Source organism: Schistocerca piceifrons, chromosome 1, assembly GCF_021461385.2.
Source record: "Schistocerca piceifrons isolate TAMUIC-IGC-003096 chromosome 1, iqSchPice1.1, whole genome shotgun sequence".
Classification (NCBI taxonomy): domain Eukaryota; kingdom Metazoa; phylum Arthropoda; class Insecta; order Orthoptera; family Acrididae; genus Schistocerca; species Schistocerca piceifrons.
In genome coordinates, this window is record NC_060138.1 from 422,813,339 (window position 1) to 422,825,485 (window position 12,147).

The window sequence follows — 12,147 nt, forward strand, 5'->3', positions numbered from 1 at the left end:
TCCTATCTGCCTTCTTACTGACTGCCAGTTCCCATTCCCCAGTGCCATTCTTCCTCCTCATCATATCTAATTCCTCCTTTGTGTTTTGTAACTGTATCTGAAGGGCACAGATCCTATGATCCTACTTCTTTGTTAACTTATTTCTGCAACAAATTCTCCATTTCCAGGAGAGGATCTCACTAGAATGCCTGCTAACTTCCCCACTGCATTCCCCCAAAAAAATATTTTCAACAAATCTCACACCATAACTCATTACTCACAAACTACGACAAAGCCCACACTTCGCATTCATTGTAAAATGTTAACAATTACTGAAAAAACTAAATGTCAACATCACCTAAATTCAATTACTACAGCAGAACAATTTAAGGAACTAATAACAGTGATCTTGAAATTCACTCTATACTGAGAAAGCAACTACTTCAATTCATACACTAAACTGCAGCTAATACCAATACCACCAAAACTTCCCCCATTTTTTGTTTAAAACCAAAAGCTCAAGTGTCCCTGGAATAGTGTACATTGCATTCAAGATTCATAAAATGTATTCACAGTTGTGAATATGGACAACCTGTATTATAGATTGATGACAACGAAAATTCGTGCCAGACTGGTGTCCGAACGTGATTTCTCACTTATCATGAGTGGTCACCTTATTATTAGGCCATCTGAGAACACTGCACAGCCAGACCCAAACTTCCATGTGTCATCAACCATGTGTCTACAACAGGGCAGGCACCTCAATTGAAAGTCACTTGGCCAGTGTAAGTGGATAAATATGATATTGCAGTGTCTGTGCTGTTCAGCAGTATGACACAGTGTTCCTTCGGACATGTTCTGGCCATGAAGCATGCTCAAATAGCCGCATACTAAGGTGACCACTTGTGATAATTGGGAAATTTGGGTTCACATCCTACTCAGGCACAAATTTGTATTCCATTATACAACTGATGATTGCCCATATTTTCAACTGTGACTACATTTCATTTATTTCATAATGGCTGTAGTCACCACAGTGCCTGTCCCTTTAGACATGCATGCATGTCTTAAGAAACATTGCATCATACTTGTGAACAACACAGGAACTGCAATATCATATTACATTAAATAAATCAGTGTGCCCTTGCTTCTTCTATGCATTATCCATGCCCCTCGCACTGCGGGATGCCATCAAGATTGACAGCCTTCAATGTCATTGAACCCAAGTCTGCAAGTGAGTGGGCAACACTGGAAAAACCACACCTGTGTGGAGACTTAAGGTTACAGTCAATTCCGAGTCAGCGATCGATATGTATCCCATTCAAAAACCAGGCAAGCTTTACACTGCACTCAAGGAACGCCACTATTTTCTGAATGTTGAGCTTTCCAGAGCTTACTTGCAAGGAATCACAGAAAGCCCTGGTAGCCAATATGCCACATGGCTTATATAATTTCAAACGCTTAGTTTTCAGCATGGCCTGTGCTCTCATGAAGGTATTAAGATCACACAGAACAATCAGTCACATTTGCATTGAAGATGCTCAATGCCACATAGAAGAGGTATTCACAAATCAAAAAAGAAGCCCTTTCAATCACCTTCATGCGGAAGAAATTCCATGTTTTTCTATAAGGAACAAAGTTTCACCTCATCTGAAGCTGCTGATCTCCCTCTTCAGTTCTGCAGCAAAGCTACCTAAGAGAACTGCCCACTGACTCCAGTGCCGGATACTCTCAGCAAACGCAATTATGAAATTTACTTCTGCATTCACCACCATGAATGCCGTTCCCTGTCTCCAGGTGGGCCCCGACCCAGAGTTCAACCAAGATGAGATCTTATGCTTCCAGTTGGACATAGAGGCTCAACATATGGTGGATGTTTTTCCCATCATGGGGGCTCATGTGGCTGTGGCCAAGACCACAAGGACACCAGCTTACAACAGGCACGGCAGTGCATACTACAGGGCTGACCAGACCTCATTCCCAGTCAGGACTCCAACCCATTGTGGCATTACTCCCATCTCTGTCACTAGTTAATCCTCGTGTATGGAGTTACCCTACTAACCATGCATCAGTCACCTCCCCAAGTAATCCTTCCAGAACCTCTGCACCCAAAAATCTTAACAGCTCTTATACCAAGGTCACTGGGGCATCCCATGAGCTAAAATGCTTGTCAGGTACCTTGTGTACTGGCCAGGCATAGTCCAGCAGGTCAAACATCTTGTCTACAACTGTTATCATTGTGAACAATAGCAAGTGGCTTTCCACCAAATGTCTCCTCCTAGCTGATGTCCTCATGCCTGTGGGAGCAAATACATGTTGGTTTCATGGGCACTTTTCTGGATGGTACCTGACTTATTGTCCTCAATGCCTAGTCCAATTTTCCATATGTGGTCAACTGTCAGCCTACAAGTGTGGAGAGTACAGTCGCAGCCCACAGTAGAATTTTCACTATTGAAGGACTTTCCCTCATACTGGTGTCAGACAATGAACCACAATTTCACTCCCACTGCCACAGAATCAGCATTCAACCCCTTCTGCCTCTGTATTTCCACCCCCAATCAAATGCTGAGTAAAAAAGATTTGTACAAACTTTTAAAACACAAATGAAGAAATATGTGACCAATGTTCAAATGGATATGACACTAACACTTTCTTTTAAGTTCCTACAGGTTGACACAAATAGAGGAGAAGAGTCCAGTGGAACTTCGCCATGGTTGTCAGCCCCACACCCTCCTCCAAATGGCTGTCAGCCCCACACCCTCCTCCAACTCAAGCTATCAAAGTCTGTGAGCCCATCCGTGGCAAGGTTTGCATGCTTCTGGTCAGGTAACCACATGTGGACTTGGGGATTGGATGTCAGGACAAGTGGACCTGCTCGCATGGCAGCAGTTGGGATGCTGTATGTTCATTCTGGCCACAAAGAACTGGACAGGGGTGTGCCATCCATATCAGCTCTGCCTGTGGCAGGGGATCCAGCTGCCGCCACCTCTGGGCCTACAGCAAACTTACATCAGGATGTACTTAGAAGGAGAGACAGCATTGGTCGTATTTTTTTGTTTTATTAACTGCAAAATTGATTTTCGGTCACTTAGTGACCATCCTTAGTGCTGTAATATACAATTTAAATTGGTAAGCATTGGTGTCAACAAGCTTAGAGCGATCACAGATTATGTGACCGCTCTAAGCTTGTTGACACCAGTGCCTACCAATTTAAATTGTATATTACAGCACTAAGGATGGTCACTAAGTGACCGAAAATCAATTTTGTGGTTAATAAAACAAAAAAATACAACCAATGCTGTCTCTCCTTCTAAGTATATCCATTATCTGGTCGTGGTGCACAGGACACTCCATGGAGTCGCCAATCAATTACATCAGGATGATGCCACTTTCTGTTTCTCTTCCACCATACACTATGCTGTCTTCCCTCTTCCTCCTGTACTGTTTCTGCCCTCTTAGTTCTCAGCCCTGCTCACCACTCCCAGTCATGCTCTCATCTCCCTCTGATTCTAGGCCACCCAAGATAATCCGGATGTTGGAAGGAGTTCAGGTTGTGATACCGTCCACACCAGCACTGCCCCCACTGTTGTTGCTTCCTTCCATGCCAGGACCTGATGTGGACATAGTATGTCCTCCATTACTAGCATCGGGGTGACCAAGATTCTGATTGTGCTACCAGGTGGGGACATTCCAGCCATATGCTACTGTCCATGCTGACCAGACTCTTGTAACACCAGAGTGATTGCCCGATGGCAATGGCTTGATTTTGAGAGCTGCCTGGGTGTCCGGCTAGGTGGATGTCAGTTTGCCATGAAGCAGCTCACTGCTTCCCCATGGAAGAAGGGCTGTAGCAACCCACCAGGCTACCACTTACATGTCGGCCACCAGCCGAGTCTTGACGTCGGCCATCATTGGACGACTGGCACATACGATGTGACAGTCACTCTGCATCCACTGCGGCAAAGTGTGACCATCAAGAGAAGACACCGTCGCCGAATGACCACCTGCGACAGCTATGCAGGCACCTCTCAGTGTCACTTCCAACACTCTGTCTACTTATACAATTGCTGCCAGGAGATCACACTGTCTGCTCACACTCTACATGCCACTCGCTACCATAGCTAAAACTGTACTTGTCTTGCCACATGGCTATGCCACACATTATATATATTGTGAACTAGTGTTCAGTGTGACCATTAAATGTTCTTGATCTGGAGGTGTCCTGTCATGTTTTCTTTTATGTTGTGAGTTACAACACTATCTTTTATGGTTTGTTTGATCACAAGTCTTCCAACATTCTGTCACACTGACTAATACTGCATCCCCCATGTCATATGCATTGACTAATATTTCTTCTTCTATTATGCCAGCTAGTAGTTCCTCCCCCTTGTAGAAGCCCATAATGTTCTCTTACCATTTTCCCACTCTCTGCTTGGTGTTTAGCAGTGAAATTCCTTTTGCACTTGTAATATGGCACATTTTCTTTTAATTTCACTGAAAGTTATGTAGGCTAGATTTTTCTGTATGCTTGCTTACTCCTTTTAGTGACAATTTTCTTTTCTACTTTTTCAATTTTTCCTGCAGCAGTTTTGCTTTAGCTTCCTGTACTTTCTACAAATTTCATTCCTAAGTGACTTACTTTGATGTATGCTCTTGTCTTTCTGAATAGTTTTGTATTTTCTGAACAGTTTTGTATTTTCTTCTTTTGTTGATCAATTGAATCATTTCTTGTGTTATCTACGGTTCCATGACAGTAACCTTCCTTGTACTCACATTTGTCAGTCTAACTTCTATAATTGCCCTTTTAAGGACACCAATTCACTTATTATACTACTCATTGTTACAATACATAGTTTTGGACAACTGCAAAAACTCATCATCATTCATCGATACTTGCATATCTCACTTCCTTTCACAGAGATTCTTCCTGATGGTTCTCTTAACTTTTAATCCATTTTCATCATTACTAAATTGTGATTTGAGTCAGTATCTGCTTGTGGATATGTCTTACAATCCAGTATCTGATATCAAAATCTGTTTTTTCATGAGCTCTCTGCAACGTTTCATCTTCTTCCAAGAATTATCAATGTATTGCCAGTAATATCCTTTGAGCAATGAGGATACCCCTTGATAAGGCCCTCAAGTGTGATCATAGTGTACCTGCAGAAGTCCACTTGCATGACGTATTGTGATGGAGCTCCTCCTCTCTGCTGTTATTTAATTAACGTCTGCAGGCGCACCATTATCCATCTGCAGAGTCTTCTCAATACCATCACTTGAATCAGCTCTGTTATTCCAATTCTATGTTACATTAAGTCTAATAAACATTCATGCCCTCAACTTCCCATCATCTTACTTCCCACATGTCAGGCCACATGAGTCCCACAAGATCCCACTCCTCCAATTCTCTAACAACAGCACACTAGGCCTACTGTATTCTGATAGCCAGCATCTCTCTGAAATCACCGAACTATCTCAATTAGCTTCCACTTTCAACATAATTTTTCAACTAAATTATTTATAAGGCACAAATACTTGCAGTCATTGATTCTGCACCTACATCCATACTTTGAATGTCACCTTACTAAGTGTGAGTGGAAGTACTTTATATACCACTATCATTTCCCCTATCCTTTCCTATTCCAATCATGAATGGTGCGTGGAAAGAATAACTGTTGGGAAGTCATAGAATGAGATCTGGTTTTTCTGATTTTGCCATCATCATCATTTTGCTAGAAGTAAATAGAAGAAGCAAAGTGTTGATTTGCTCTTCAGAGAATGTAAACTCTCAAAATTCAAACATTAAACCTCTCTGTGATACACATCACCTCTCTTGTGGTGTTTTCTGATGGAGTTAGATGAGCAACTCTGCAAGGCTCTGGTGTTTGCTTGATGAATATTCCATTGCTTGATGGCTCAGTTGGTAAGTTCTGAATTACAAATCCAAAGACCTGGAGTTTTGACTCCCAGCCTCTCCACATATTTTATCTGTGACTTTCCTCTTGATCTCTGATAATGATTTGCTTTTGTTAATGTGAAAAATACCAGGGTGCAATGTGGTCTGGAATTCATATAATCTGTTAGGTTCCCCTATAACTGTCAGTCCAGAAGTCAGAATAAGGAAAGGGCATACAACCTCTAATAGGACCACACCTAGTAAATCAATGCCATGTTCAAACTGATCAGATTGAGGACTACTTGACCTTTTTTATTTAGACAAATCTATGCTGTAGCAAGGAGCCTAATCTTGAATCTTCAGTATCACCTCTGTTAATCTTATCTGGTATGGGTTCTAGACTGCTGAGGAGTTATCAATAAGTAGTTGAACAAATATTTTGTAAATTCTAACCTTTTTTAGTGAATTATGAACTGCAATCTGGCATCTGCACCAACTTGAGCATGAAACATCTGAAACATGTTTTTGGTTGGGTCTATGATTGATAACCATCAGGCAGATTGTAATGCATCAAAGTTCTGGTTTACATCATGGGAAACTCTTAAAGCTAGTCCAGACAACCATCTCTAACAAGTAAAAGTAGAGCAGATATGTGGCAATATTTGTGCAGGCAAATTCCAAATTCATAGACACCTAGTTCCACATGTGTCCTTCCAAGTTATGCTTACTGGCCCCATACTGAGGCCTGTTTTAGGAATAATTGTGTATTAGATGGAAGGTACCCAATGGCACCCATACAATGGATGGTAGGAGGGGGGGGGGGTGCAGTCCGGTGGGTATGGAGCATTTTTAATATCTCGGAAGACGAACGGCAACTTGTAAGTAGAGTAGCCACGAAACAGTTCCAGTTCCAACCCTGTTAAAAACCTGGATAGTACCAACTTTTAAATCATTTCTTGAAGTAAAAAACACCTGACTGTACTATATTTTTTTCCATTCCCTGAGAGCTTGTCCGCAGATATGAGCACCCTAGAAAGTATCTCATCCTCAGCGCTGAGTGTCACTTGCCTTTGCTGTTCGAGAAGCACTACGAGCTTACTACTGCAGCTGTCTAAAACATCATTCCTTAGCTGGATGACAGGATCCAATTGAAGATGTGCCATGTATGATGCACAAATGTTGCAACTAGATGCAGCATATAGCATGAGTGTAGACACAATATACGAATGGTCTGTTACATTCAAGCGTGTATTGAACACAGCAGCATGTCACTAGTTAACAAAACATGAACATGGAATGATGACGATTGCAAGGTGCTTGAGTCACAGCATATCAGAGATTACACAAGAATTTGCGTTTTTGAGTCAGATAACTGCAAATTTGAATGTGAGGTGTCAGGAACCCATCTGTACTAAGGCTATACAGAGACAAAAGCACTATGTGGTCTTCAGCTGTCGACTATTAACATCATGTCCATTGCCTTCCCATGACTTAAGTGCAAATTGCCTCCCGCAAATGTGAACTCTAAAATTCCCATGTAATATGTCTCACTTCTACGTCAATGTAGATGATCTCTCAACAGATAATGCTGATTGTACGAGGGGTGTTCAATAAGTAACTAACCTCTGATTTTTCTTTTTTTTTTCATGGCTAATTTCAGTTGGAAAAATGCAGAATTTGTTGTGAGACATTGTGGAATATTTCCACATCAGCCCCTACAGATTCATGAAGTTCCAAAAGGTGGTAGTGCTATACATAGCCTTCAAAATGGCATCTGTAATCAAGGCGTATTCCAAGCAGAGAGCTGCCATTGAGTTTCTTTTGTTGTAAATACAGAGCATTGCACATATTCGTAGGCAGTTGCAGAATGTCTGCAGAGCCCTGACAGTGAACAAAATCCCCGTGAGTCATTGGGCAAGGTGTCTGTCATCTTAGCACTAAGGTTGCATAGATCTGTCTGTTCTCGTGCATAACAGCCAGTCATACACAACTGTGACGCCTGCAACCTCGGAACATATGGGCACTCCCATTTGAAGTGCCACTCATTCAAGGTGATCGACAGATCAGAATCAAATACACTCCTGGAAATTGAAATAAGAACACCGTGAATTCATTGTCCCAGGAAGGGGAAACTTTATTGACACATTCCTGGGGTCAGATACATCACATGATCACACTGACAGAACCACAGGCACATAGACACAGGCAACAGAGCATGCACAATGTCGGCACTAGTACAGTGTATATCCACCTTTCGCAGCAATGCAGGCTGCTATTCTCCCATGGAGACGATCGTAGAGATGCTGGATGTAGTCCTGTGGAACGGCTTGCCATGCCATTTCCACCTGGCGCCTCAGCTGGACCAGCATTCGTGCTGGACGTGCAGACCACGTGAGACGACGCTTCATCCAGTCCCAAACATGCTCAATGGGGGACAGATCCGGAGATCTTGCTGGCCAGGGTAGTTGACTTACACCTTCTAGAGCACGTTGGGTGGCACGGGATACATGCGGACGTGCATTGTCCTGTTGGAACAGCAAGTTCCCTTGCCGGTCTAGGAATGGTAGAACGATGGGTTCGATGACGGTTTGGATGTACCGTGCACTATTCAGTGTCCCCTCGACGATCACCAGTGGTGTACGGCCAGTGTAGGAGATCGCTCCCCACACCATGATGCCGGGTGTTGGCCCTGTGTGCCTCGGTCGTATGCAGTCCTGATTGTGGCGCTCACCTGCACGGCGCCAAACACGCATACGACCATCATTGGCACCAAGGCAAAAGCGACTCTCATCGCTGAAGACGACATGTCTCCATTCGTCCCTCCATTCACGCCTGTCGCGACACCACTGGAGGCGGGCTGCATGATGTTGGGGCGTGAGCGGAAGACGGCCTAACGGTGTGTGGGACCGTAGCCCAGCTTCATGGAGACGGTTGCGAATGGTCCTCGCCGATACCCCAGGAGCAACAGTGTCCCTAATTTGCTGGGAAGTGGCGGTGCGGTCCCCTACGGCACTGCGTAGGATCCTACGGTCTTGGCGTGCATCCGTGCGTCGCTGCAGTCCGGTCCCAGGTCGACGGGCACGTGCACCTTCCGCCGACCACTGGCGACAACATCGATGTACTGTGGAGACCTCACGCCCCACGTGTTGAGCAATTCGGCGGTACGTCCACCCGGCCTCCCACATGCCCACTATACGCCCTCGCTCAAAGTCCGTCAACTGCACATATGGTTCACGTCCACGCTGTCGCGGCATGCTACCAGTGTTAAAGACTGCGATGGAGCTCCGTATGCCACGGCAAACTGGCTGACACTGACGGCGGCGGTGCACAAATGCTGCGCAGCTAGCGCCATTCGACGGCCAACACCGCAGTTCCTGGTGTGTCCGCTGTGCCTTGCGTGTGATCATTGCTTGTACAGCCCTCTCGCAGTGTCCGGAGCAAGTATGGTGGGTCTGACACACCGGTGTCAATGTGTTCTTTTTTCCATTTCCAGGAGTGTACATCATTGCACAGCTGGATGTCTGTGTTGGTAGTGCTGAAACACTCATCCACCAGCTGGGATGCTGAAAGGTATCTGCCTGCTAGGTTCCTTGTCACCTAACAGAAGACCATAAAGAGCAACAAAGGACCATCTGTGAGGAATTCCTTGAATGTTACGCAGCTGATTGTGACAATTTTTTGTCAAACATCGTCACAGGTAATGAAACATGAGTTCATCACTTCAAACTGGAAACAAAATGGCAGTCCATGAAATGCCACCACATTATCTTTACCGCGAAGAAAGAGTTCAAAGCCTTCTTCTTGGTCGCTAAAATCGTGGTGATCGTCTTCTGTGACTCTCAAGGGATTATTCTGTTTGATGTCCTCCATTATGGTGCAATGATCACCTCTAAAAGTTATTGTACTATCCTTAGGAAATTAAAGTAATGACTTCTGCATGCTCATCATGATAAAAATGCAAACAAACTTCTCCTTTTCCATGAGAATGCAAGCCCTTACCCAAGTCTGCAAACCTGAAAGGAGCTCACAAAACTTCATTGGACTGTTCTTCCTCATCCATTCTACAAATGGGATCTCGCACATCTGTCTGATGAAATGAAAGGATGCATTCTGCTGGAAGCAGTACGTTAATGATGGGGAGGTTTTTGATGCAGCAAGACACTGGCTCCAACGTCAAACAGTATACAGTCCTTCCCAATAATTTGGCGTAAGGCCATCACATTGAAGGTTATGATGAAAAATAGAGTTTTGTAGCCCAAAGAATGGAGAATAATATGGTGTGTTGGAAACCGGAATAAAACCTACCTGCCTTCAGGAAAAAATGTATTGCATTACTTATTGTACACCCCTTGTAGTTTCATGCTTTGAATTGTACTTACCAACTTTAATTAAATGTGAAGAATCGGTTTTACTTTGAGATGAAAGATGGAAAATCATTTAGAATTTTCTTATGATCAGATCCAAAATACACTACAATTTTATTCAATTTTCTATTCACAGGCTAAATAAGGCAACTCACCACCATTTCGAAAGCATGTATTCAACGAAATATTGGGGAATTTATCCAGAATGAGTCTTACAATGTACAAAGCGTAGTGCGCATTGTTTTGATACTTCGTGAACGATTAAACTGTATTCTGCACTAAGACCTCAATATTCCTGGACAATACTGTTACTGACTAAGCATCCATTTATTATGATATGGGATCTCGAACATCACGAGGACTATTGCTGGCGATCTACTGTGACCAGTTATGATTCCCAGTGATGAATATTATATGGCGCCAATTTTGTCGAGATTTCAGCCACAGACCTTTATTTGTTGTTCTTGAAATCGTGGCCCTCTATCAGACGAACTAACAATCACCCAGTTTACATGGGGCTCCCAGAACTAGATTTTGTAAACCGATTTCCCAATACCGCTTCTCGGTGGTCACGTAAACACTTCAAATTCGATTATGGAAATCCGCTTCTAGTTGTCGGTTTTCCAATTCCGCAGTTGGTTTTGAAAAGGTCGTGGGTTGTCAAGATAAGTCTTGTTTTCAGAACATTCGATTAACATGGGTTCACTGTGAAGTGAAGGAGAAGCGGAAATGTTAGACTGAGCACATGTAATATTTAAGCGAAGAGAATTGATTGTGTTGACTGAATGAGAAACTGGGTTAGCTGTTTCCCAGCCGCCATATTTAACTGATTTAACTGGGCTAGCATATCCGCTTCAGACCTTAAGTATTTTTTTTAGTAAACACGACAGCGAAAAACGGTTTTCGTTTTCGCCTTTCGGAAGACGTGTCGCATGTCAACGTAGTAAATTGGTGCAAAACGCATGCTTCTGTTGCGTTTTGTGAAGAAATCATTCAATACTCCTATTGCAAAGCCTTAGTGTCTAGGTAATGTGGCCTAGAGGCCACATTGAAAAGGTGTTGAAAAGAGGAATGTTCTCAGAAACTAAGTTTTTTGTCCGATCGATCTAGGCAAAATGTGGCTGCCGAAAAATTATTCCTGTGCCAATACCTTAAAAAGTTAGTGAAATAGCTTCAGGTTTTCGTGCGCCAAACTATAATGCAAATAAAAGGTACTTGAGGTTATCCAAAGTTTTAATAACTAATTCAAAAATTAAAATGACTTATCGGTAATTAATTATTGGTTTGTGTGCAAGTACATGTCTGCTGGTCTGGCACACTTTGAAATTAAGGCCACCAACGTTTGATCGTGGTTTTAAGGGAAATGACCAACATCTGGCCACGATTTCAAGGGAGATTTGGTCGCAATAAATTTCAGCCACACCTCTATGTCGCATTTTCCTGAAGTGGGCGACAACAGAGATATAAATATTTTTAAAAAACCTGGAATATTTTGCGTACTTTCACTGTATTACGTGTTATGATATCGTAATGTGGTGTACCGTAACTCCGCAAACCGAGAGAGAGAAATGCTTTAGGGCGAATAAGTGCGTAACAAGACTCATTTATGATGTAAATTCAGAAATGAGTGTTACGTTTAAGTCTTCTAAATATATATGTCATGTTTTCTCACATGCTCCACACCTATGAGAGTCCTCACATAGCCGGCCGATGTGGCCGAGCGGTTCTAGGCACTTGAGTCTGGAACCGCGCGACCGCTACGGTCGCAGGTTCGAATCCTGCCTCGGGCGTGGATGTGTGTGATGTCCTTGGGTTAGTTAAGTTTAAGTAGTTCTAAGTTCTGGGGGACTGATGACCTCAGATGTTAAGTCCCATAGTGCTCAGAGCCATTTTTAGTCCTCACATTTT

The 12,147-nt window shown here is 43.2% G+C and overlaps 1 pseudogene; it reads left to right on the top strand.

Moving 5' to 3' along the window:
• The first annotated feature begins 2,689 nt into the window (after positions 1–2,689).
• Positions 2,690–12,147, top strand: part of LOC124731927 — an 81,627-nt pseudogene continuing 72,169 nt past the window's right edge.